The sequence below is a fragment of the Gopherus evgoodei genome, chromosome 7 (genome assembly GCF_007399415.2).
Source record: "Gopherus evgoodei ecotype Sinaloan lineage chromosome 7, rGopEvg1_v1.p, whole genome shotgun sequence".
Taxonomy (NCBI): domain Eukaryota; kingdom Metazoa; phylum Chordata; order Testudines; family Testudinidae; genus Gopherus; species Gopherus evgoodei.
The window spans coordinates 93,160,644-93,187,578 of record NC_044328.1 but is presented as its reverse complement, the minus strand read 5'-3'; the positions used below and the strand labels follow the sequence as shown (position 1 = coordinate 93,187,578).

The window sequence follows — 26,935 nt, the reverse complement described above, 5'->3', positions numbered from 1 at the left end:
CTTCATGGTCCGTGAGCCCACTTTGGGAGGGTTGGGAGGGTATTGGCTCCAGGGTGATAAACAGTTACTGGCAATCGGGGAGAATGGTTTCTCCGCTTGCTTGCTGTGCACTATTCTCCTCCTCATCTTCCTCATCCCCAAAATCCTCATCCCCGTTGCATGAGACTCCCCTCTTGCAAGTGTCCATGGACAGGGATGGGGTAGTGGTAGGGCCCCCAGCCAGAACTGCTGAGTGGCCCATTAATACCTCTGCAGTCATGGGACAAAAAAGAGTTGGTATTCCGTTAATCTGCCATCCTCCACTCTTCCAGGCAAGGTGAAACCCCTTAAAATCTCTCTCTCTCTCTGTATATATAAGCTAATGCATTTGCATAATAACTTTCCAATAACCTGGCAGCTATATTATAAAAAGTTTATTGGTATTAACACTTTTACAGTTCCATATTATGCAAACTGATAAACGTTCAAAAGAGTTATGATAGATTGTCACTGGTGATTTTCTGATTATACAGAGTATAAATAGAGCTTAGTGAATGTATAATTGTTCAGGTACAGAGGACTTTTGTTTATTTCTCACTAATCTCTGTATACTGCAAGAATGTCAGTGCTTAGCATTATTAATGTTTTTAAGTGCCTTCATTTTAATCTATACTGTGTGTAAAAGAAGACACAATGAGATGTGCCAAGCCTCAAGTATATTTTCATACAAATAAAAATGCAAGTATATTTTCATACAACTATAAATACAGTGGCATATATCTGAAACAGTCTGAAAGCAAAACAGAATAGAACAGACACACTTGGAAGAGGTGAACTTTTCTTATACTTTTTCTACCTTTAAAAAAAATACTATGGATACTTGTATATGCCTCCTCTTGTCTTCTGCAAGCATTATTTGGCCCTACTATTTCAATTTTGGGGCTCCCTTGCATCTGTGCAATGCTGGTTTTCCACCAGTGTAACAAAGTAGCTTTGGACTCAATTTATTTATACCAACATATCTTTTAAGAAAATTTGGAAGTAAATTAAAGTTAAGGATAGATATAAGTTTGGGCAAGATAAGTATGACATATTCCATGGTCTTCAGTTGTTCGTCGAGGAATTAATGTTGTCCAGTGTATGTTAGAAAACTTTAACAAGAATTGTGTAATAGTGAAAAATGACACTTTTCCTTGCATCTCTGTTAGTTAAAACCATGTTGCTAACAAGCACTATAATCCTACATAAAAAAATAATGCATCACAAACTATGTGTAACATGGGAAATAACATACTGCTGATTTGTATTAAATGTTTCACCAAGTACTTAGTTTGTAAACCTAAAAACTGTAGATTTAGTCACCAAAACTGGGAGAAAACACCTTATCAAAGCACTCCACCCAGTGTGTGCTGCATTAGGGGGAAAAGACTTTGGTGTAAAGCCACATATTTCTGGTTTTAAAACCACTCTGCATTTTTACTGGTAGTCCTCTGAAAAATGTGTGCGCTAACTCTAAGGTGTTCCTGGTCCTATTACCTCTTATCAGTGCTGCATAGCTCATCAATTTCACACCATAGTAAGGGTGAGACCCTGACAACAAAAGGCAGAACAATCAAGAAAAAAATTGTATTGTGTCCAATAAAGATACTGATGAAACACCAGCCTACAGTAGTATAAAACAATGGACATTTTTATTAAATGGTTTAGGGCTTATTTAGAGAGAGACATTATTGACTTTTCAGTATCAGGGTGACAGTGCCCTGAGATGACATTTTTCTGTAATTTACTGTGCCTACATCTACAGGGGAAACTAGTGAGCAATATAATGTTTATTATGGGCTTTGGAAAATAAGAGATATCAAACTAGTGAGCAATACAGTGTTTATTATGGACTTTGGAAAATAAGAGATATCAAACCAAAATGGCTTGTTCCTGAGAAGAAATGAGCACTTGCAAGTCCATATGAAGTGAGTAAGGCCTGGTCTACACTACGCGTTTATACCGAATATAGCAGCGTTAAACTGATTTAACCCTGCACCCATCCACACAACAAAGCCCTTTATATCTATATAAAGGGCTCTTAAAACCGATTTCTGTACTCCTCCCCGACAAGGGGAGTAGCGCTCAAATTGGTATTGCCATGTCGGATTAGGGTTAGTGTGGCCGCAATTCGATGGTATTGGCCTCCGGGCAGTATCCCACAGTGCACCATTGTGACCGCTCTGGAAAGCCATCTGAACTCGGCTGCACTGGCCACGTAGACAGGAAAAGCCCACGAACTTTTGAATTTCATTTCCTGTTTGGCCAGTGTGGAAAGCTCACCAGCACAGGTGACCACACAAAGTTCATCAGCACAGGTAACAATGCAGTCTCCTGAGAACGAAAAAGAGCTACAGCAAGGACTGCAGGGGGGTACTGGATCTGATCGCTGCATGGGGAGAGGATTCCGTGCTAACAGAACTCCGTTCCAAAAGACGAAATGAAAAAACATTTGAAAAAATTTCCAAAGCCATGATGCAGAGAGGCCACACCAGGGACTCAGTACAGTGCCATGTGAAAGTTAAGGAGCTCAGACAAGCCTACCAGAAAACCAAAGAAGCAAACGGAAGGTGCAGGGCAGGGCCAAAAACATGCTGCTTCTACGCTGAGCTGCATGCAATTCTAAGGGGGTCCGCCACCACTACCCCACCCCTGTCCGTGGATTCCGAGGTGGGGGTGGTAATCTCAGCCATGCCTGAGGATTCTGCGGATGGGGAAGATGAGGAGGACGAGCTTGCAGAGAGCACACAGCACTCCTGTCATAAACGGATAGTTTAGAGTTAATGGAACAAAAGTACTTCATATCTCTTTTGCCTGTAAAGGGTTAACAAGATCAGTGAGCCAGGCTGTCACCTGACCAGAGGACCAATCAGGGGACAGGATACTTTCAAATCTTGAGGGGGGGGAAGTTTGTGTGTGTGCTGTTAGATTTTGGTTGTTGTTCACTGTGGGGCTGAGCGACCAGACGTGCAACCAGGTTTCTCTCCAATCTCCCTGATACAGGATCTTATAGATTCAAAATAGTGAGTACTAGGTAGATAAAGCGAGTTAAGCTTATGCTTGTTTTCTTTATTTGCAAATGTGTATTTGGCTGAAAGGAGTTCAAATTGGTATTTTGCTGAAAAGATTTTAATTTGTACTTGTATACTTAGGCTGGGAGGGTATTCCCAGTGTCTATAGCTGAAAGACCCTGTACCTATTCTATTTTTTTTAAATTTACAAAGATAATTTTCACTGTTTTTTCTTTCTTTAATTAAAAGCTTTGCTTGTTTAAGAACCTGATTGTTTTTTTTATTCTGGTGTGAGACCCCAGGGGACGGGGTCTGGATTCACCAGGAAATTGGAGGGGAAAAAGGAGAGAAGGGGGAGAGAGAGGCTAATTTCTCTCTGTGTTAGGATTACTGTCTCTCTCAGGGAGAATCTGGGAGGGGAAGAGAGAAGGAGGGGGGAAGGTGCATTTTCCTCTCTGTTTTAAGATTCAAGGAGTTTCAATAACAGTGATCTTCCAGGGTAACCCAGGGAGGGGAAGCCTGGGAGAGGCAACGGTGCGGGAAAGGGTTTACTTTCCTTGTGTTAAGATCCAGAAGGACTGGGTCTTGGGGGTCCCCGGGTAAGGTTTTGGAGGGGCCAGAGTGTACCAGGCACTGGAATTCCTGGTTGGTGGCAGCGCTACAGGTTCTAAGCTGGTAATTAAGCTTAGAGGAATTCATGCTGGTACCCCATCTTTTGGACGCTAAGGTTCAGAGTGGGGAATTATACCATGACAACTCCATTCTCCCCAACAGCCAGGAGCTTTCTCTCACCCTGACGGAATTACCTTCCCAGCACTCACAATCAACTCTCCCACACAATGAAGCCATGGAAGGGACCGCTGGTGAGTGTACCTTTGTAAATATAAAATATGGTTTAAAAGCAAGTGTTTTTTAATGATTAATTTGCCCTGAGGACTTGGGATGCATTCGCGGCCAGTAAAGTTACTGGAAAAGTCTGTTAACATGTCTGGGGATGGAGTGGAAGTCCTCCAGGGACATCTCCATGAAGCTCTCCTGGAAGTACTCCAAAAGCCTTTGCAGAAGGTTTCTGGGCAGGGCAGCCTTATTCTGTCCTCCATGGTAGGACACTTGACCACGCCATGCATGTAGCAAGTAATTGGGTATCATTGCATGACAAAGCCTAGCTGCGTATGGTCCCGGTGTTTGCTGGCATTCAAGCAACATCCGTTCTTTATCTTGCTGTGTTATCCTCAGGAGAGTGATATCATTCATGGTAACCTGGTTGAAATTCTGGAATTTAATTAAGGGGATAGAGATGGTTGGGCTGTTTGCCTGTAGCTTAAAAGAAATCCTTCCCTGCATTTAGCCAAGCGGGGGGGGGGGGTGGCGGGGGGCGGGGCGGGGTGATTGGCACTGAGCTTTTTCGCGTTTGGCTAGCTGGGATCTTCCCTGCTACCAGCCATGCGGTGGGGGGGAGGGTGGCTGGCAGCGATCTTCCATGATACCAGCCACGCGGTGGAGGGAGGGGTAAAGCGATCATCCCAGAGAATTGGATAGGGGCAGTTCTGGTGCTGCACGTTAACAGGAAAGAAGCAGCACTCAACGGGCTTTCCTTGCTATTTGGGAAAGGAGGGCACTGGATATATGAATGCTGCAGAAGCTGAAAGACAATGGTTTACTATGGCCACATGCAAGCCGAATTCTGAGGCCCGGACCTGCGTCTGTGATCTCTAACACCAAAGCCGCAGGCACTCACTATTAAGATGCAAAATGCGACCTTGTAGTGAGATCACATGTGCTATGTAAGGTGAATAGTGTTGTTCACCGTGAAAGAGTATAACCATTGTTCTGTAAAATGTATATATTTAAATACTTCTCTCCCTTTTTTCCCCTCCCTCCTGCAGCTGCAAATTTTTCAAGTCTCCCTCCTCCATTCCGAAGGCTAGCTCAGATAAGGCGGTGGAAAAAAAAGACGTGAGATGAAATGTTCTCGGAATTCATGGAAGTGACCCGCAATGAAAGAGCTCATCTGAATGAGTGGAAGAACGTGGTAGCAAAGTACAGGAAAGATGCCAGTGACTGTGAGGACAGGAGGGACCACCGTGAGGATAGGAGGGACGAATGTGAGGAGAGGAGAGATGCTTGAGATGAGAGGTGGTGGCAGGAAGATCTGAGGTGTCGGGATGCAACTCTGAGACTGCTGCGTGATCAAATGGACATGCTCCGGTGTCTGGTGGAGCTTGAGGAACAGCAGCAGGATCACAGAGTGCCGCTGCGGCCACTGTATAACTGCCCTCCCACCTCACCATGTTCCTTGACCTCCTCACCCACCAGACGACTAAGAACGCGTGGAGGGAGGCTCCGTGCACCCGCCCATTCCACCCCAGTGGATAGCCCAACCAAAAGGCTGTTATTATTTTGAAATTTTTTTTAGTGGCCTTTTCCTTCCCTCCTATCCTCCTCCCAAACCCCACCCAGGCTACCTTGTCAGTTCTCGCCCTCTTTTTATAATTAATTAATCAAGAATACATGATTTTTAAATGAGAGTAATTTTATTTCCTTAGGAAACAAGCGATAATCGAAGGGGGAGAGTGGGTGGCTTACGGGGAATGAGTCAATCAAGGGGGAGGGGAGTTTCATCAAGGAGAAATAAACACAACAGTCACACTGTACCCTAGCCCGTGATTAAACTGGTTTTCAAAGCTTCTCTGATGCACTCTAATCGCCCCAGTGTCTGGCTGTGCGTAATCAGCGGCCAGGTGATTTGCCTTAGCCTCCCACCCCGCCATAAAGGTCTCCCCCTTACTCTCACAGAGATTGTGAAGCACACAGCAAGCAGCAATAACAATGGGGACATTGGTTTGGCTGCGGTCTGAGCGACTCATTAATGTGCGCCAGTATACCTTTAAATGGCCAAATGCACATTCTACCACCATTCTGCACTTGCTCAGCCTGTAGTTGAACAACTCCTGACTACTGTCCAGGCTGCCTGTGTATGGCTTCGTGAGCCATGGCATCAAGGGATAGGCTGGGTCCCCCAGGATAACTACAGGCATTTCAACATCCCCAACTGTTAATTTCTGGTCTGGGAAGTAATTCCCTTGCTGCAACCATTTAAACAGAGTAGTGCTCCTGAAGACGCGAGTGTCATGAACTCTTCCCAGCCATCCCACTTAGATGTTGGTGAAATGTCACTTGCGACATTTGTCCCCTGCAGCACCATGGAAAAGTATACCTTTCTGTTTATGTACTGGGTGCCCTGGTGCTCCGGTGCCAAGATAGGGATATGGGTTCCATCTATCGCCCCCCGACAGGGAATCCCATTGCAGCAAAGCCATCCACTATGACCTGGACATTTCCCAGAGTCACAACCTTTCGTAGCAGCTGCTTAATGATTGCTTTGGCTACTTGCATCACAGCAGCCCCCACAGTAGATTTTCCCACTCCAAATTGATTCCCGATTGACCGGTAGCTGTCTGGCATTGCAAGCTTCCAAAGGGCTATTGCCACTTGCTTCTCAACTGTGAGGGCTGCTCTCATCTTGGTATTCTGGTGTTTCAGGGCAGGGGAAAGCAAGTCACAAAGTTCCAAGAAAGTGCCCTTACGCATGCAAAAGTTTCGCAGCCACTGGGAATCGTCCCACACTTACAACACTATGCGGTCCCACCAGTCTGTGCTTGTTTCCCAGGCCCAAAATCGGCGTTCAATGGCTAGAACCCGCCCCATTACCAGCAGGATCTCCAAAGCGCAGGGGCCCATGGTTTGAGAGAATTGTGTGTCCATGTCCTCATCACTCTTGTCGCCGTGCTGCTGTAGCCGCCTCCTCGTCGCCTGGTTTTGTAGGTCCTGGTTCAGCATTGACTGCACGAGAATGCGCAAGGTGTTTACAACGACCATGATTGCTGTCTTGAGCTGAGCAGGGTCCATGCTTGCTGTGCTATGGCGTCTGCACAGTTCACCCAGGGAAAAAGGCGCGAAATGGTTATCTGCTACTTGCATGAAAGGGGGTGGGGTGAGGCTGTACCCAAGAAGCACCAGCGGCAATGTTTTTTGCCCCATCAGGCACTGGGATCTCAACCCAGAATTCCAATGGGTGGGGGAGACTGCGGGAACTATGGGATAGCTACCCACAGTTCAACGCTCCGGAAATCGACACTAGCCTCGGTACATGGACACACACCGCTGAATTAATGTGCTTAGTATGGCCACGTGCACTCAACTTTATACAATCTGTTTTAAAAAAACAGTTTCTGTAAAATCGGAATAATCCCGTCGTGTAGATATATCCTGAAAGCTGAAAAAGGTCAGCTTTAGTTGTCAAAGACTGCTTTGAAGGAAGAATATCCTTACTGAGCATGTCTGCTGAATCAACAGGATATAGGGAAGGGCAGGTTCAGATAATTAGGTGCCAGATATTACATAACTTCAGTGATTTAATTAAACTTCACTGCATTTGTAAACAAACTGGATACCCAGTGCACGTAGCGGTGACTGGAGTCAACTGAAACTGACCCAGTCATAAGGCTGGATCAATTGGCCTTTTGTAACTTGAGCCATGTCTAAAGACTGGGGCCAGGAAAAGTTGTCTCTTAACAACACCTCTGTGTCACATTTCATTGCAAGAAGGCAGAAGAAAACTAAATATTGGCAAAAATAGAATGAAGCTATCTGAATCCTGTAGTCTAGAAGGGAGTGTGGCAGAGAACTGGATGAGCTGGTTGCAATGTTTTCAAATTTTCCTAAAAGCAAGTGGCATTGCACTGAAATCTCATAAATCCTCCATGCTGCTACATGTAAAAAGCCCAGAGACACTGGATATCTACAATATCGTACTGTGATGTTCTGTACCTCGGAGGAACACCCAGCACCACCATGTTCATCCTTATAATATGACTGTGTGGTATCTAATGCAAAGTTTGTCATGTTGGGTGTCTTCGATAGGCTCATGATGTACTGAGCATTGTTGTTATGGTAATGTTATAGTAATCACTGTTATAGTAATGTTAAAGGCTGTAATTTCATGTATATAGTTATGAGGCTGAAAATGTATCCTCATGGCTTAAAGCAAGCCTAGGCAAAAAGTCTCCAGAAGCAGAGGGGCAGTTCACACCTCAATAGAGAATGTATGGGACCAAACCCAGCCCAGCTTCACAGGAACAAAGAGATCTGCTGGACTCTCGAGTGAGTCACCCCCCTTCCTTTGGTCAGTTTGGGACTGTAATGAGTTAATGCTCACCTGACTCTGAGGGTGGGAGAGGGCAAAGCCAAGAGGGAAGAAAGATCATGATAAAAGGGAGAATCGTTTGCCATGCTCTTCCACTTCCATCTACAGACATCATAACCAAGCGCTGATCAAAGGGAGAGCCTGGCTGAAGGGCAATCAGCCAGCCTGCTGTGAGAAGCATCTAAGTTTGTAAGGGCACGAGAAGTGTTAAGATCAGCTTAGAACATGTTTTACTTTTGTTTCATTTAACCAAATCTGACTTGTTAGACTTAGACTTATAATCACTTAAAATCTATCTTTGTAGTTAATAAATTTGTTTGTTTATTCTACTTGAAGCAGTGCGTTTGGTTTGAAATGTGTGAGAGACTCCCCTTGGGATAACAAACCTGGTACATATCAATTTCTTTATTAAATTGACGAATTCCTATAAGCTTGCAGTGTCCAGAGGCCCTAACTGGACACTGCAAAATGGAGGTTCCTAGCGTTGTGTCTGGGACCAGAGAGATTGGCTAGCGTCATTCGGTTGCACAGCTTACATGCTAGAGGCTGTGTGTGAACAGCCCAGGAGTGGGGGTTCTCACAGCAGAGGAGGGTAAGGCTGGCTCTCAGAGTCAAAGATTGGAGTGACTTAGCCGATCACCAGTCCAGATAACAGCAGAGGGGAACGCTGTACATACCTTTTAGTGACAGTATGGAGAGGACTGCAAACTGGTAGACAAAGTCATTAAAAAATTCAAGAATATTCTGATTCATGTAAGACTATCATTTGGGAAAAATGCACTTTATTTACAAGAAACCATCTGCAATGGAAGCTTTTGGTCATTGTTATAGACCTACATAATAAATCTGAAGGATGTTATATACAAATCTTTGCAATGTCAAATCAATTTCTTTCCAGCCTTAGAGGCACTTAGTTATCAGTTTTATCAAACAATTCCTCTGATTTTATCACCTTCACCTTGATCGATCAGTCCTTCGGCCCTTGTATAGATTTAGCTGATCACAATAAGTCTTCCAATCTTCTTGGATCCTGGCCTTCCTTCTCCATGTGCAGCCATGTCTTTTCACAATAAAATCTCATCTCTTTGGAGATCGGCTGAGTGGTCGTTTCAGTTCCCATGGGTACCACTCAGCAACAGCTACAGTCCATCAATTGTCAGTGAGCCTCACTATATGCCCAGCCCATTGCATTTCACTATGCCTACTCTCAGCAATGACATCCCGCATTCCATTCTGCTGTCTGATCACTTCATGGGGGACCTGGTGGCAGACTGAAATTCCCAGAATTCTTCTTTTCATTGCCCCCTCCATGACAGACAGTTGCTGCTCCTCTGTATTCGTCAGTGCCCATGTTTTGCTGCCATACAACATTACTTGCAGTACCACTGAGTTGAAGAGGCTGGCGCATGTGGCCTTGTTGATATTTCCTTGGAGGACATCCTTGATAGAATTGAATATGCACCAACCTGCTTTCTTTCTTTGCAAGAGTTCACCTTCCTGATCGTGGCACAGGTTACTTTCTTGGCCCAAATAGACATATTGCTCAATTTATTTTATTTGTTCTCCCTGGATTGTTATTTGGGCTTTTGGCAAGGTATCAGACCACATAAATTTAGTTTTGGAGTGGTTAATTTTCAGTCCTACTTGGCTGCTTTTTGTACTGACTTCTTGCAGCATTTTCTGTAGTTTGATAGTATTTTTGGTGATCAACACAATTTTGTCCGTGAATCTGAGATGTTTAACTGTTCTCCGTTGATGTTGATTCCACCCTTCCAATTCATCCAACTCATTACTATTTAGAGGCAGGTTGTGAAGAGTTTCAGTGAAACCGTGTCTCATTATTTCACACCTTTCTTAACTGGGATGCGAAGGGGAGTATCAAATAAAGTTGTCTGTAGTGCAGTCAGAATTTTCTTCCTTTAATAGTTTGATATAGTTTGTGCCGATGCCCTGCTTTGCAAGAGCTTTCAACACTGCATTGATCTCTACACTGTTGAATGCTTTTTCATAGTTGACGAAGGCAACACATAAAGGGAATTTGTATTCCCTTGAGTGTTCCAATAGCTAGTTTATAGTGAAAATATGGTCCATTGTGCTTAAATTCCTTTGAAAGCCTGCCTGTTTTCTTGGCTGCTGCTCGTCCAGACTCTGTGAGTGTCAGTTTGTTATTATTTTGGTGAACAGCTTGTAGACATGTGAAGGCAGGCATATTGAACGATAGTTCTTTAAGATCTTCACGATCACCCTTCTTCTACAGCAGAATGGTGTTGGACTCCTTCCAGCTAGATGATTATCTTCTGTAATTCCAAGTAATGGCTAAACCTCTGAGCAAGGGTTTTCCAGAGGTCTTGGCCTTGAGCTCTTTTCATTTGGATTGTCAGTCCATCTTTACTTGGGGCTTTTCCTTCATTTGGTGAACTGCACGTCGAACTTCGCTAAGAAAGACTGGGAGTACATGCTCGTTGGTCTGCTGAAGTGTTGGTACTGGGACATTTATCTGAGACATGAACAATTCAGTGTAGAAATCTTTGCAGACCACTTCCATCCCTGTTCTTTCAATCACTGGTTTTCTGTCCCTGTTCTTGAATGCCACTATTGTTGACCTGTACAGTGTCAGTTCTCTTTTGTATTTTTTAAGGCTTCTGTGATCTTCAGCCGTCTTTAAGAGTCTTTCATTTTTGGTACTTTTCAAAGTCCTCCTTTAGTCTTTTTCTTATCAACTTGCAGAGGAGGGAGTACTCAAGTTTGTCACCATCATTTCGCTTCCTATTCCTCTGCTTCTCCAGCAGGTTCTGCGTTTCCTCCAAGATTCTTCCCTTCGCTCTTTTCAGTCTTTCTTTCTTGGGATAATTTCATGCATTGCCTCAACTTATTAGTGAAGTTTATATAATCCTTATCGCAGTTATCTATAAGATTCCAGTCTTCCTTGGAAACGTTCACTTTCAAGATTGCCTCATTGAATATTTTTGGCCACTGTCTCTGATTTGCCATCTGTAGAGCTTTCTTCTCCACCTTTTTGTTGAAGTTGAGCTATGCTCTCAGCAAGCGATGGTTACTACCAATGTTAAATGATGGTACTACTGAGATGTCTTGTACAATGCACCACTTATCGATCAAAATATAGTCAATCTCGTTCTTGTTCTTCACACTGGGCACAATGAATGTCCACCTCCTCTTGGCTGCCTTCTTAAAACAGGTGTTAACAATTAACATTTCTTTTGTCTCCGCCAGAGTTGCCAGTTGCTCTACTCGTGAATTCCGTTCGCCAATACCATACCTTCCAATTAACTTTTTATCTTTTTTCTCTCTTCCACCTTTGGCACTGAAATTTCCCATCACAATCGTATATGTGGATTTTTGAGTAAGGGTTCCTCGAGCTCCTGATAGAATTCTTCCACTTCATCATCTTCACTTGTCCTTGTGAGAGCATATATCTGAATAATCTTGAGAGTGCTGTTCTTGTTCAGTTGGAGGTGTAGTACTCCAATGTGTGATGATTTGAACTTGCAGGAGATGATTTTTCAAGACCCTTTGTTGTTGATGATGAATTTGATTCCTCCAATGGTTCTTGCACCTTCTCCTTTTCTCAACATGTTGGTCCTTTCATCTCTCCACTTCACTTCCATCTCCTTTCTTCATTGTGTTTTGCAGAGACCAAGGATGTTACAGGCTGTCCTTGCCTTCTCCTCTATTAGATGGTTGATCAAATCGTCTCTCAGTGTCTCTCAGTTATATGTGCACCCTAAAGGCAGTCCTTTTCCTGGCCCTGGAGATTCTTAATAGCCTTTCATCGACTAAACTCCCCACCACTGTCATAGAACAGATCAAGGAGAGCACAAGGAGTTGGGGCCATTTTATTCGTGTTGTTTTAGCCATTTCTTCATCCACCTGCTAGCTATGCTGTCAGTGATGCATCTGCCTCCTCAACTTAGCTAGCACTCAGCCTCAAGAAGGAAGATGGCTATCTTGTCCCTGGGTTGGTAGATTTTATAATCCATCATATTCACATGACTCAGGGGATCCACACGAACTTTCACCAAACTATCTAAATCAGTTTTAATTCATACTTTCTCTTACTTCTGTAAAAGTCTGTGTAGAGATATTATTTTTGTCGCCTATTTCAATTTACCTTAGCAAAATTTAAATCAGAACACTTCTAGTCTGAAATAAGTGTCCACACAGACTTCCACTGAAATAAATCTGTTCTAATTAACACTTTTAAAAGAGATTTTGGTGCATGTGTGTGTGTAGACCATCTCTGAATCATGTGAATATGAACACTTAACATGTGGATTATAAAATCAGATCTGGAATAGCTTTGGTAAAACTAACAACCAAGTTCAAGTCAGACTGTAATATCAAGTCCATTTATTTTCAAAGAACATTGCGTACAGCTGCAGGGATAATGAAAAATATATTTTTCAAGTGAAAGAATTAACAGATGGTGAAAGAACTGAAGCACATCTAACTAAAATGGGAATAAAGACCAAGAATACAATGGTCAGTAAATGAAGAGAAGTTTTGCTTGCAATAAATGTGGAGGTAATTGCAATGCAACACAAAGGTGTCTAGCACAAGAGGTTTTGGCATCATGCATGTAGTAAAAGCAACCCTCTGGCAAGAGCATTGTCCTCCACACAAGTTAGAGAAATATAAAGGTCATGAAAATACATCCAGAGATCTGGTGCAGAACGTGTTCTTTGCTAAGTCTCAAGAGATAAACAAGGTAATAAAACAAATTGGTTTGACACTGGAAATCCATTTTAAAAATAGGGCTGTTAAGTGATTAAAAATTAATTGCAATTAATCATGAGATTAAAAAATAATCATGATTAATCACACTTTTAATCACACTGTTAGTATTAGAATATCATTTATTTAATTTTTTGGGGAGGTTTCTATATTTCCAAATATAGGCTGGGGGCTCTGGGCTTCAGCCCTGCTTGGGGCTTCAGCCCTCCTCAGGGCTCCAGGCTTCTGTCCTCAAGCCCCCTCCTCCTCGCCCACAGATCTACAGACTGGGGCTTTAGCCCCTTTACAGCCCACCTCTCTACAGCCCGCCCCAACCCGCCTGCAGAGCTCTGGGCTGGGACTTCAGCACCTCTGCCACCAATGCCTCCCTCCCCACCCACAGATATGCAATTAATGCGTTAATTTTGTTTTCAGTTAATTCACAGGCATTAACTGTAATTAATTGACAGCCCTATAAAAATCTATTTCAAAATATACACTGGAGTGGAGTGCAATATAACTATAGCAACCATATACAATTGATGGACTGTTACACCTAAGCTTGTCTCATAAGGGCCATGTGGCAAAGTTAAACTGTGTAGAAGAAGGGCATATTTTACTCAGAGGACATAAAACATGAGATTTCTCTATTCTTATAGCACATAACTATAGCAACATAGCAACATAGATTATGAGTTAAATGGGTCCTTACTTAAAAAATAAAAAATCTTTTGGGGTTAGATCCTGCAAATGGATCTGCTCAGGTACACCTGTGTGGAGTCTGTCTTAAATGGGCTCTGGATGACTGCAGGAGTCTGCCCACATGGATCCATTTGCAGGTTCTAGTCTTATCGTGAAGGTAATGGGAGTTCTGGGTGAAGGAAGACTGCAGAATTTAACCCACCACTGATGATAAACTTTAGACTGTAAACGCTCTTGGGGAGAGGGAGAAGTTGTCTGGTGCCTAAAATGTGCTAGGTGCCATTTTAATAAAATAACAGTCCTCTTTAAGATCTAGCTGTTGTGACTCACTATGGGAGAAAAAGTATATACTGCAGATAACCCAAACAGCAATTATTCATGTGAGTATCAATTACTTTAAAAGTTTAGCACTGCAATATTCTTGTTATTTTTCTTTACTCTTACCACCAGGACATTTTGAGATGAACCAATATGAACTGCTTATTCCATTTTTTTTCCATTCCAGAAATATCAAGCTTGCTGCCTTGATAGTAGCTTCATATTTAGGATGTCCTATTGCTGTGCATTAAACATGTATGCAATCTAAATTTAAAATGGCAGGGTAGGGCGGGGGGAATAATTACTCTTCCGCTATCTTTTACCATACCAAATACATAAGGGCCATAAAACCCTTTTAAGGCCTAGCTGTAAAATATAACAAGGCTACAGATAACTGCAATAAGCAGTTCCTTCTTAGTCTGTCATAGCTTTTTTTTTTTTAATAGCTTACCTTTCAGATTTTTATTGCTTGGTTTAATGACTTGATTTGTTTGAGATGCTTTCTTTACAACCTATTTACCTTGGTCTTCTTTTGCACCAAGTGACAGAAATATTGTAGGTCAAAGGTAAAAGAGAAGTACTGTTATAGCCATTCCTCCCTGAGAACTTTGTGTGCAGATTTATTTGTCTTTGCTTTGTTACTTTTTTCACCTTGCCCTGATACACACTTAAAATATAGATTAACCTCGCTGTGTTGCCAGGGCATGAAAAATTCCAACCCCACCAGTTAAGCCAACCTAACACGTGTGGTAGATGCCCCTAGATTGATGGAAGAATTCTTCTGTCAACCTAGCTACTGCCACTCAGGGAGGTGGCTTACCTACATCAATGGAAAAACCCCTTCTCCTGATGTAGGCAACCTACATCAGGATGAAACAGCAACACAGCTGCAGCTGTGCCACTGTAGCGTAGATATGCTTTAACAGTAGTCTTGTCTTTGCTGTTCCTTCTAGTTTATCCATATTTGTTTTTATCCATTAATTTAAATGCAGTGAAATTGCAATTAAATGGTGTCGAAAGTTTAAGACTTCGAGGATCTTAAAGCAGTTTAGAAACTAAATTTTATAATCCCAGTCAAGTAGATTAAAAATATATGTACTGATACTGCACATAGTAAACTGAGGCACAGAAGATAATCTCAAAATCACACAATGATTAGTGGCATTCCTGGGAATGGAACTCAGGAGTGATGACTTCCATTCCTTCATTCTAATCACCAGCCACACTACTGCTCACATTTGTACATAGCTTCAGACAGAACATCACAGAAGATCTCACTATGTGTCTGGACACATAAGAGCATGACACACATTAACTAAGAGACTCTGTATTGTACTGTCAATCTAAGCAAACATGAACATGAAACAAATCAACCCAGAATGACACTAATAACTTCCACTTTATTTTGACTGGTTTGTTTTTTTATTTTTGCTTCTATTTTTGTGTTGTGATAATTTTGTTTTGTTGCTCAATTTCCTTGTTCTGTGTTTCTTTTTCTGTGCAGTGGCTATATTACTTTGTAATGCTTCACTGTTTAGCTATTTGGAATTCGGCTTAGTTTCTTCCCTACATATGTTCACTTGTTCTGTGACTGTGTCATCTTCTCTCTCCTATAACAGTAGGCTTTGTGTGGCTTCTCTCTATTACAAGTTTAAAAATTAATCAGCAGTCTCTTATCAATATCACTTATCATGGGATGATTTTCTCCTTTCCTCACTATTTTTTCTTTGGTTTCTTTTGTCTCATGTTGTCTTGTTTATCTAATATTTTACAACTCTAAAGTGTACAGTGCAGGCTCTGCCAAAACCTGCCTCCTTAACACAATATTATACAAATTAAGTATGTCTGTATAACTAATGCTTAAATGGCTTAAAATTGCTTGTTTTCCTGGGCCAGATTTTGCAGTCAGATGTGCATACAACTCTCAAGGCCTTAATAGGAGTTGTACACATGCATCTGAGGGCAAAACTGGACACAAGGTTTAATATAACAATTTAACAAAAAACTACAGGAAAAGTACAGTTCATGTTTATAAAACATGCCTTTTGGTCTTGCCTTTTGGAGATATCATATCGGTTTTATTTGTTGGCCTTTTTTCTTTTTGCAGGACAAGCCCGTGGCAATGGGAAAGAAGGGAGAATAAAGGCATTCTACATGGGAAAATTTTACCAGTTATACTACTATAGTTAAACTGTTATAATGCCCCATGTGGACGCATTTTCTGGTATGAGTGCCTTTTTTTTTGATTGATTGATCTTAAACTCTCACCAAAGTGACATAAATTAAACTAAAATAAGACACTTAGACCATGACTACACTAGAAAATTTTGCTGTTATCACAATGTTGGTAAGGAGGGTGATTATTACATTTTTACACCAGAAAAAAACTAATGTAGATGCAGTTATACTGGCTAACAATTATATCTAGTTTTTATATAGTGCTTTTCAACAGTAGATCTCGAAGGTGCTTCACAATCTTTTAATGTATTTATTCTCAAAAAGTATATTTACCAGTATAGCTTATTTTGTTCTGACAATTGGTATGTTGTAAAAAACACGGTTTTGCTAGCAGAAACTGCATCTACACTGGAAGAGTTTGCTGGCATATCTATACCAGTAAAGCTTTTCTAGTGTAAGTTAGGCCTTAGGCTGGCATAAGTCTCCACACATAGAAGTATACTGCTATACTGGTTTAAATTCACCCCTTAGTTGTTTATACTGGTATTTTCCTGCGTAGACAAGCCCTAAATATGACTGATTGGAAAAAATCTCCATGCCACCACAGGCCTATTTAGACAAGAGTTATGGGTGTTGAGTTAACTGATCTGCAGTTAACATGACTGTAAATGTAAACATATATGTGCTACAAAGCATTATTCCAGGAGACAAAAGTGGCTGAGACTTGGCTTATGTTAGAAAATTAGGTTGGTTTAACTATGTTGGTCAGGGGTTTGAAAAATCTACACCCCGAGTGGCAAAGTTAAGCTGACGTAAGTCTCTGTGTAGACAGCGCTAGGTTGACAGAAGAATTCTTCTGCTGATCTAGCTATTGCCTCTTGGGGAGGTGGATTACACTGGTCTACAATTTTTGAGAAGTCATCTGCTTCAGAGATAAAATGCGATATTTATTATGTATTTTGATGTGCTGAATTCAAATATGACCATTAAACAACTGATTGGCTACTGTTTCTATGATATTTAAGTTTTTACATTTTATGTCGGTATATTGCGTAGATAGTAGAGTTTTAATCATAAATTGTAAACCTAGGTCTTTTCATGTGTTTATGGTTGCTTTACATGATAATGTTTCACCTGTCCTGTTTATGTAACACTTTAAAAATCAGCAAAAGAGTTATATAAACAAAATTTATTATGAAACAAAAGGCAAAAAACTATTATGTACATAGTTTAGTCCTATTCAGTGTCTACTCGGCGCTTCTTGGCTTGTCTCTTGTATTCATTAAATGGAGCATCTCTTGTCACTGTCCAGCAATAATCTGCAAGCACTGATGGGCTCCATTTGCCCTGATAGCCTGCCAGGAGATTCCACTGCTGTAGTCTGGAGCCCAACAGCTCTGCCTTACTCTTGGGTAGTTCCAAATCCCTGACAAGGTCATTCAGTTCACCTTGTGTTATAAGGTGTGGTTCAGAGGAGGAGGATGGGAGAAAATGTGGGTCCTGTGACATTGATGGTTCAGGACCAGATGTTTCATCCTCTTCCTCGTCTGACTCAAGGGAGAATGATTCTGGTGCATCAGGAACCGGCAGTCCTTCTCCGTGGGGTACTGGGCGTATAGCTGATGGAATGTTTGGATACTGCACAGTCCACTTTTTCTTCTTTGACACACCTTTCCCAATTGGAGGCACCATGCAGAAGTAACAATTGCTAGTATGATCTGTTGGCTCTCTCCAAATCATTAGCACTGCAAAAGGCATAGATTTCCTGTTCAACCACTGGTGAAGATTTGTTGCACAAGTGTTGCAGCATATGTGTGGGGCCCACCTCTTGTCCTGATCTCCAATTTTGCAGCCAAAATAAAGGTGATAGGCTTTCTTAACCATAGTGGTTAGACTGCGCTTTTGTGATGCAAAAGTCACTTCACCACAAACATAGCAGAAGTTATCTGCACTATTCACACAAGTACGAGGCATCTCTGCTCACTTTGGCTAAACAGAAATGTGTCCCTTTGCAAAATCAAACACTGACAAATAAGAGAGCAGGACACTGTATGATATCTAGAGCTGATATAGGGCAATTTGTTCAGCAGAGTGATGTAAGCTTCATTATGATTGCATCATTCATGACTTCTAGGAATAACATGATGCAATTCATATCATGTATGACGCAATACCAGCTTCAGATTGCATCATTCATTGTTTTGCCTAAAAAGCAAGTACTGTCCAAACCCAGTCATAGATTTATTCATAGAGCCAGTCAAAGATGTATTTTAGTCATTTCTGGTTCAAATTGAGATCCCTTCCCTTTATAACTCACTTATCCTCCGCCATTACCAAGTCAAGGGTCGTATATACTGACCCAATAACATATCTTGAAAACTAGAGCTAATCAACAATTTTAAGCATCATTTTCGTTCTCAGTGACCCAGAATTAGTAAAGTTGGACTACATTTATTTCAAAAGCATTTTGGCTGTAGAGCAGTGTTACCTAGCTAAAGGGAGAATCCCTCCTGTTGCCATACCTAGTGTTTACACTGCAGCACTATAGGGGGCCACTGTAGCATTGTAAGTGTAGACAAGCTCTGAGCCTTTGGGCTTGTTTCCATTACACTTTTATACTGTGAGTTAATTGACTGCTAATTAATTTGAGGTACTTAACACATTTGCACACTCTTACACACTCTCCATACATTTGTTCTAGCTACAACTGTTGTTCAGCTAGTAAAGTTTACAAACTTTAAGCCTCGCAATCCCAGGCCTTGGCTACACTGACACTTTACAGCGCTGCAACTTTCTCGCTCGGGTGTGAAAAAACACCCCCCCGAGCACAGCAAGTTACAGCACTGTAAAGCACCAGTGTAAACAGTGCCCCAGCGCTGAGAGCATGGCTCCCAGTGCTGTAAGCTAATCCCCATGGGGAGGTGGAGTACCTGCAGCACTGGGAGAGCTCTCTCCCAGCGCTGGTGCCACGACCACACTTGCACTTCAAAGCGCTACCGTGCGAGTGCTCCCGCGGCAGCGCTGTACAGCTGCAAGTGTAGCCATAACCCCAGTCTTCTAGATGCAAGAAATATATTGATATTACAGTTCTGTAAACTGGTAAAGAACAAACATTTGTAGCCCAGAACAAACATGTGAGAAGTAATACCTATTAGTAATACTATAGCTCTTATATTATGCTTTTATCAGTAGATCTCAAAGCATTTGTCAATTGTAATGTATCTATGCTTGCAACACCCTGTGCAGGAAGGCCTTACCTAACATCACACAGGAAATCTGTGGTGATCAGGGAATTGAATGCAGGATTCGTATGGCTTAAGCTAGTGCCCTAACCACTGAACAATCCTTCTTCCTCTTAAAAGTCTGTGTACAGACAGGAAAATGGTATTAACACAGGTTAATGTGTACATACGAATGGCTGGACGGAGGATAATGCAGTGTTGCCACCTCTCACAATTTTTTCATTAATTGTGAGTTTGGCCAGGGCTGGAGTGAGGCCATGTCTACACTACAAACTGTGATTGACACAAGTTATGTAGGCATAGAGCTGCCAAAGTTTGTATATCACTCAAGTGCATGCATACTTGGTGGCTTGCTTTGGTACAGTATGTATTCACCTGGCATCCTTGTGTCTATGTAAGGTCCAGTGTGCCACATGCTGCTGTCTACTGCAATGTCTTTTTTGCGAATTTTTCACAATGTGTTGTGGGATAGAAAGGATTTGCCCAGGTATGTCTGGAACTTTGGGTAAAGTTCTTAGCATGCACATTTATCCATCCCATAATGCCATCCAAAACCCACAATTTTCATGCCTTTAAAAGAATCCCACAAACGTCCATAGCACTTTTCATTGTTTCCCATCTCTGACAGAAGCATGCAGCCTGCAGAGTTCAGCGCTGTTCTCATGAATATTGCAAATACAGGATGCATGATTCTCCTGTATTTACAGACCCACAGGAAGTACTGCAACAATGGGGAATGTGTAGATTTCTTCGCAGTTTGCTGAGGAACAGAGAAAAACAATTCAAGTTTGTTGGTTGCATTCACAGAGCAGCTGCAGACAGGGGAGTGCTGCTTCTGGGGCCGAGAAATGAGCACTGACTGGTGGGATCACATCATAATGAAGGTTTGGGATGATGAGCAGTGGTTGCAGGACTTTTGGATGCAAAAGGCCACATTTTTAGATCTGTGTGCCAAGTGTGTCCCAATCTGCCAGCATATGGAGACCAGAATGAGACCTCCATTAACAATGCAGAAGCAAGAAGTGATCACACTCTGGTAGTAATCCTGTACTGAAAGCTTCCAGTCAGTGGGAAATCATTTTGGAGTTGGAAAATCCTCAACTATGGTGGCAGTCATTGTCATGCAAGCGTGTAGGCCATTAACCATCTTCTGCTAATGCAGGCCTGTGACCCTGAGCAACATGCAGAGAACAATGGATGGATTTTCAAAAACAGGGTTCCCGAACTGCAGTGGGGCAACAGACTGGATAGGCATGCATATCCTTACTTTTGGCAGCAGCCCACTTTGCTACAGAATAAACCAACAGAAAGGGCTACTTTTCTATGGTTATGCAAGCATTAGTGGATCACGGGAGGGATGTGTCATCAATATCAATGGAGGCTGGTCAAGGATGGTGAATGATGTCTGCATTTTTAAGAACTTTGGAATGTCCAGAAAGTTGCAAGCAGGGATGTTTTTTCTTGAGTTGTGGATTACCATTGGCACTATCGAAATGCCAATAGTGATTCTGCGTGACCCGGCCTCCCCTTGTTCTCCTGGCTCATGAAGTTGTACACTGGCCACCTTAACAGCACCAAGGAAAGATTCAACTACTGGCTCAGCAAGTGCAGAATGACAATATGCTTTCGGTGGACTGAAGGGCAGTGTTTATTCACTAGAATGGATCTCAGTAAGAAAAATATCCCAATGGTTATAGCTGCTTGTTGTTCTGCATAATGTTAATGAATATGATTTTGTTACAGTAAAATTAAGCAAATTTCACAGAACAATCATGGGGTAAAATTTACAAAATCAGGGTCTGGTTATGGTAGAGCTGAAGCCGAAGCCTGAGCTCTGCTGCCTGGGGCTGAAGCTGAAGAAGACATGAAGATCTGTTACTCATGGAATCTGTGACCGCTGTGATCAAATTGTATCCTTAATAACATCTCTGAGGGACAAGGGGAAAAGCTACTGCCAGAATGGAGGGAAAACGTGGTGCTGCTGTCTGCTGTCTATTACAGAGCCCAACACAGAGCTATGTAATTAACAGAGGCTTTGAAAGAGCAATTTAATAGTCATAGACAGTATTGTTCTCTGGGTGATATTGTCTGGACCTGCAGCTTTGGGTGCTACTAAGAACTGTGTAATGTTTGCTATACATTTGTAATATGACTGTGTCTCTTCCTAAAGCTCTGAATTATGTGGTTTTTATTGTGCATTTACAAGTACTGTTTGTTCTGAAAACTACTATGCATTCTGCAAAATTTGTTGTGAACTAATAAAGATAATTTGATTCTCCAAAAACTAGAATTTTATTGAATGTGGAGGAGAGAGGAGTGCAAAAATACAATGTGCAAAAAAAAATCTAAAGGCAACATATACAAAATTTTCAATGAAACGAGACGAAAATTTAAAATCAGAAAGGAAATAAATACTTATGTCCATTTGCATGCACAAATGTAGCCTATTATTGCTACACATAAACTTACCTGTGTGAACCACAGTTGTCGTATGTGAAGCAGTGGTTTTCCTTGCTGTTTCCTGGCATGCAGTGGTAAGGGTAGTAACGTGACATGTGATATGTTGGGGGATATAGTGAATGGCAAACATGGAGTCCTCCAAGGACTACAGAGAGTGGAGAGTCTGGGATTTTTGGACCTACAGAGGTCAACGAAGATCTGTAGCATTTAAGATTGCTGCCCGAGAAGACCCTTTATGTCTTGGTGGCATTTTCCTCTCTTTATCCTGCTGGGACTCCTGGGCCGTTTCTTCTCCTCTTTCTCTATGCTCTTGGTTATATTGGCCCTCTAAGCCGTTTGTTCACAGTCCAGTGCAACACTGGCTTGACATGTTCTGCAAGATTCTGCTTCCCTCATCCTCTTCTTTCTTCTCCTCTCCAGGGTCAAGTGCTCTACAGGGATGGAGGGGCACCCTTCAAGGCTGCCATGCCAGATGTGCCATTGGATTTACAGTCACAATGGAAAGGGAAAATGTTTCAAAACTCCCTTCCCTTACTCCCATCGGGGCGGCTCCAGGCACCCGCACGCCAAGTGCATGCCTGGGGTGGTAAGCCACAGGGGGTGCTCTGTCGGTTGCCACGAGGGCGGCAGGCAGGTTGCCTTTGGCGGCATGCCTGCGAAGGGTCCACTGGTCCCGCTGCTTCGGCGGACCTCCTGCAGGCAAGCTGCCAAATCCACGGGACCGGGGACCTCCCGCAGGCAAGCCACCGAAGGCAGCCTGCCTGCCGTGGTTGGGGTGGCAAAATACCTAGAGCCGCCCCTGATTCCCATAAATACTTTGAATAAGAAATGCTGATTGATACTTTAGCTTCAGAGTGCCTTAGGCACAGCACTGTTTTCCAGCCCCAACCATGTACAGCCTACCATGGATTGGGGTGGGGAGGAGGGATTTTCTGTTACATGAGGCTATAAAACTTTTGGTCCCTATGGTCTAGGGCAATGGCAGTGAATGTTGGCACTATTTCCACAGGCGGTGGTGATTTTAGCTGATCTCACTCCTGAGTGTGTCAAAGGCACAGAGAACACAGCTGCTACTGGTTTCCTGATGCCACTGGGGCCCATATACCATGAGCCTGTTTACTGCAATAGTGTCAGCCAAACTCATCACAGAAGGGCATGGAAAAGTATCCTGCCACAGGCCACGTCCAGACTACCCGCCGTATCGGCGGGTTAAAATCGATTGCTCGGGGATCGATATATCGCGTCTAATCTAGACACGATATATTGATCCCCGAGCGCGCTTATATCGATTCCGGAACTCCATCAACCCCAACGGAGTTCCGGAAACAACAGGGAGAGCTGCGAACATCGATCCCGCGCGGTGTGGACGGGTGAGTAATCCGATCTTAGATATTCGACTTCAGTTATGTTATTCACATAGCTGAAGTTGTGTATCTAAGATTGATTTCCCCCTCGTAGTGTGGACCAGCCCACAGAGGAAGAAATAAGGCAGCTATCCTTGGAAAACATTGGGAGAGGATTGCAGAGGATCTCCATGAAAATTGAACTGAAATCTCTAGGAGGATAAAACAGATATCCCAATGTACATAAACAAAGTGCTTGCATGGTCCCTCTCCAGCCTACCCCAATAGAGGAAAGAAGGGCAGAGGGATAGCTCAGTGGTTTGAGCATTGGCCTACTAAACCCAGGGTTGTGAGCTCAATCCATGAGGGGGACACTTAGGGATCTGGGGCAAAAATCAGTACTTGGTCCTGCTAGTGAAGGCAGGGGGCTGGACTCCATGACCTTTCAAGGTCCCTTCCAGTTCTAGGAGATAGGTATATCTCCAATTATTTTATTTTATTTTAAAGAAAATCAGTTGCCAACTTTACCTCTGTTTGTTGCGTCTCTCCTTCTTCATAAGAGTAAAACAATGAAAAGCCACTATCTTTTGTCTTGTTAACTTGGGGATGAGATGGGTGCCATCTTTAAATTTAAACATTGTAACGAAAAATGAATAGACATACTTACCCAAGTTCCCTTCCCCTTCATCAGGCTCATCCACATTTGACTGGTGACACTGGATAGACTGTGGCAGTCTCAAATAGCTCCTGGCTTCCATGACTGGAATCCTTCACCACATCTCCCTCCTTCCTGCTGTTCAAGGCAGAGGTCTTTGTTTCAGGGTCCTTCAGGTATCCACAGTGGTCTGGAGCATGCTGGTGGGGGTCTCTGCAAAGCATGGCATGTAGTTCCTTGCAGAAACAGGAAGTCTATGGTGAAGCACCCAGATCTACTGTTGTGCTCCCTCACCTTGTGGTTTCCCTGATGTACGGCCTTTGTTTTCACACTGCACTTCTCCTGATTCCTGTCATACCCCTTTGCCTGTGTAATCTGCTCATGTGTAAAATGTTAAAGTTTCTCCTGGTGGCCTGCAGCTGTGAATGCACAGAACCACTAGTTCCTGTCTGATTCAGGCAGGAGCATAACTAGTGCACGGCGCTGCCATGGTCAGCTAGGTGGTTGCACACAACAAAGGTGAGCTGTTAGCAGAGGTGAAAGTGGGCCAATACAGCGTGCCAGTAAGAAGCAGCTGCTGGTACAGGCCTGTACATAGCCAATGTTAAAGCGCTGATGCAGCAGTGTTTTAAGGACACTCCTGGGAGGGCTGCTGAGAGGAGGGGACAAAACAGGCAGCTACTCTGGGGCCTGGTGATTTAAAAGGACCTAAGGTTCCCGCAGCAGTGGCAGGAGCCACAGGCAGCACAGTAGGGTTAGCTGATGGAGGCTGAGCCCTCAGCTCTGCCCCTTCCAGGGGCCCAGAGCCAGGCGCTTGTCCGGGTAAGAGTTTTGTTACTTTCACCCCTGGCTGTTAGGTATGCTTGTCAAGGTGGGCAATCAGGAAAAGGTATTTCAAAAACACAAGGGAGATTGTAAAGGCAGAAGGGTGGTTTCTGGTTGGTGAGCCTTGAGCAGCGGAGTTCAAAAATCTGACTAGCACAGTCTGTGTAACAGTGAATGGGGCAGTGTGGGACAGCTGCTGGAAGACTGGGAGGGTCAACACAGGTCCTGCAGTGGCTACACATGCGCTGCGTCCTCCTCAGTCTAAGGTCAATGATGTCTATACAATGTTGAGAAGGTGGTTTTCCTGCATGTTGCTGCTACACGGGCTGGAGACAAATTTGAGCACAGACACATCCACAAATAGGTCACTGCAAGGGAACGTGCAGTGCCCAGACTCGCTAGGGGAACCTAGTCTCTCACGTTGACAGAAGCAGCGCCAGCTACATCCAAAACTGCAACTGCTGGGGCGGGTGTGGAGGTGACACCCCACTGCCAGGCTACTTCCCCCACGGCCCTGCCCCCAGGGGAAGAGCAGCGAGCTCTGCAGAGCTCCAGCAGGCCACCCAAGCTCGTTTCTCCTCCCTGCAAGTAGCGGGGGCTCCTGCTCCCCGGAGGAGGCTAAGGTGGAGGGAGCAGAAAGAAGCGAGTCAAGGCAGCCTGCTGTGAGGAAAGGGAGTCGGCTCCTGCTGCAGCGGCTCCCGGAGGAGAAGGGCGAGCCCCAGCCCCCAAGAGGCGCAGTAAAGGTAGGGCAAGTCGCACTGATTGTCACAGAAGAGGGGCGGGCAGGGGCCGTTGTCAGACCAGCTCCCCCGCACTATCCACGTACCTATTGGGTTTCTGGGAACTGGGCGGGCGGAAGCTTGCCCATTGCTAACAGATTTCCCCCGCCGCCTAAGGGGAGGATCTACAGGACCTCCGCACCAGCCACGTAGAACCAGGGTCACCCACCCGCTCCGGCTTCCCCTGCTCTCAAATGGCGGCTTGGGTCGCACAGGAGGCGGGGTAGAAGGTGGGTCTCATCGACGGCTCGGCAGTCTGGGCTGGCGGCGGGGGGAGGAGGAGCCGAGCGCCGGCCCGATCGATGGGCTCGCGAGAAATGTCTCGCGGAGGGTGAGGCCGCCATTTTAGATGGGGAACGGAACGAACGGCGCCGAGTGAGGAGCCGCGGAGCTGCGTGGAGGAGGTACGGGCTGTGCGGGGGCCAAGGTCACTGAGGGGGGCGGAGTAACAGGGGTCCCCCTCTCTCAGCCGCGCTCCCCTTCCCCGCTCCTTTCCCTGGAGCGGAGTCAGCGGTTCCCTGCCCCGTCGCTGAACCCCGGAGACGCTGACCCGCCCGGGGAGGAGACGTCGCCGCCCCGCTGGAGAGCGGGTGTCAGCGAGGAGACTCTCTCTTCCCCCGACATAGGTGGAGGGCCCTGGGCTGCCCCTGCGCCAGGAGTGGGGACGGGACCGGACGGGGGCAGCCTGGTGTCCCTTCAGGGTGAGGGGACCCCGGCTGGAGCCGTTTGTAGCTGGGGCGCTCCAGGCGCCGAACAGGCTGTGCAGGGGCTGGACCCAGCATCGCGGAAGGTGCCAATGAGGGGGAAGGGGGCTCCTTCGTCCGTAGGCGCTGCGGGACGGTTGGCCAGTTCCGGCCGGCCTCTTTCGTCTGGCGGTGTCAATGGGAGCCCCCCAGAGGTGACTGGGAATAGGGGGAGTATTGCCTCCTGCAGGGAGAGACGCTGGAGAGCGGGGCTGTAGCAAGGGACTTGTCGGGGGTGACGTTAGCCAAGTGGCTGAGTAGTGTGGGGCGTGCCATGTAGCTGAGGAGTTTGTACAGCCCTTCCTATTTTAGTTTGTTCCTCCTCCTCCTCCATGGGTTTTTTTAAAATCCCTCCCGCACTGTTTACTAGGTCTGGCTGGACACCTGAAATGCTACCCTGATAAAGTGTGGTATGCTGTTCTGTATTTATCTGTACTAAAACGATCTACTTGGAGCTATACTAGTAACTGCATAGAAGTGGGGACTGTTGTGTCAAGTATCTAGTGATGTACAGCAGTAGCCCACTAAATCTTAGTCACCTTGATCTGCTGCACTGAGAATAGAAAGTGTATGTATCTCGCATATGGTTAAATGAATCCGTTTTTAAGCACAGTGCAAACCACTCTTTGGACATTGGTATTTCAGTTTTGATGCTACATACTTTGGTTTAGCTTAAACCAGTTCTCAGTTGAGTTAAGCTCAAATTAAATACACCTTTTGTAAA

General features: G+C 44.2%; 1 protein-coding gene and 1 long non-coding RNA gene across 3 annotated transcripts in view; one reads left to right on the top strand and one right to left on the bottom strand.

Moving 5' to 3' along the window:
- On the bottom strand, positions 1-25,698 carry LOC115655562. 2 transcript variants are annotated; one of them, XR_004001414.1, is made up of 4 exons: positions 25,516-25,698; positions 23,877-24,100; positions 19,998-20,166; positions 17,872-17,909 (listed from the first exon to the last, which is right to left on the bottom strand). It is a non-coding gene; the product is annotated as an uncharacterized LOC115655562 (long non-coding RNA). The 2 variants fall into 2 exon arrangements; XR_004001415.1 differs by lacking the exons at positions 17,872-17,909; positions 19,998-20,166 and adding an exon at positions 1-249.
- A 34-nt stretch (positions 25,699-25,732) lies between these two features.
- RAF1 (Raf-1 proto-oncogene, serine/threonine kinase) overlaps positions 25,733-26,935 on the top strand; it is a 118,096-nt gene continuing 116,893 nt past the window's right edge. The window contains exon 1 of the mRNA XM_030571149.1: positions 25,733-25,872. The gene's annotated coding sequence lies outside the window, so the exon portion shown is untranslated. The remainder of the gene's footprint in view (positions 25,873-26,935) is intronic.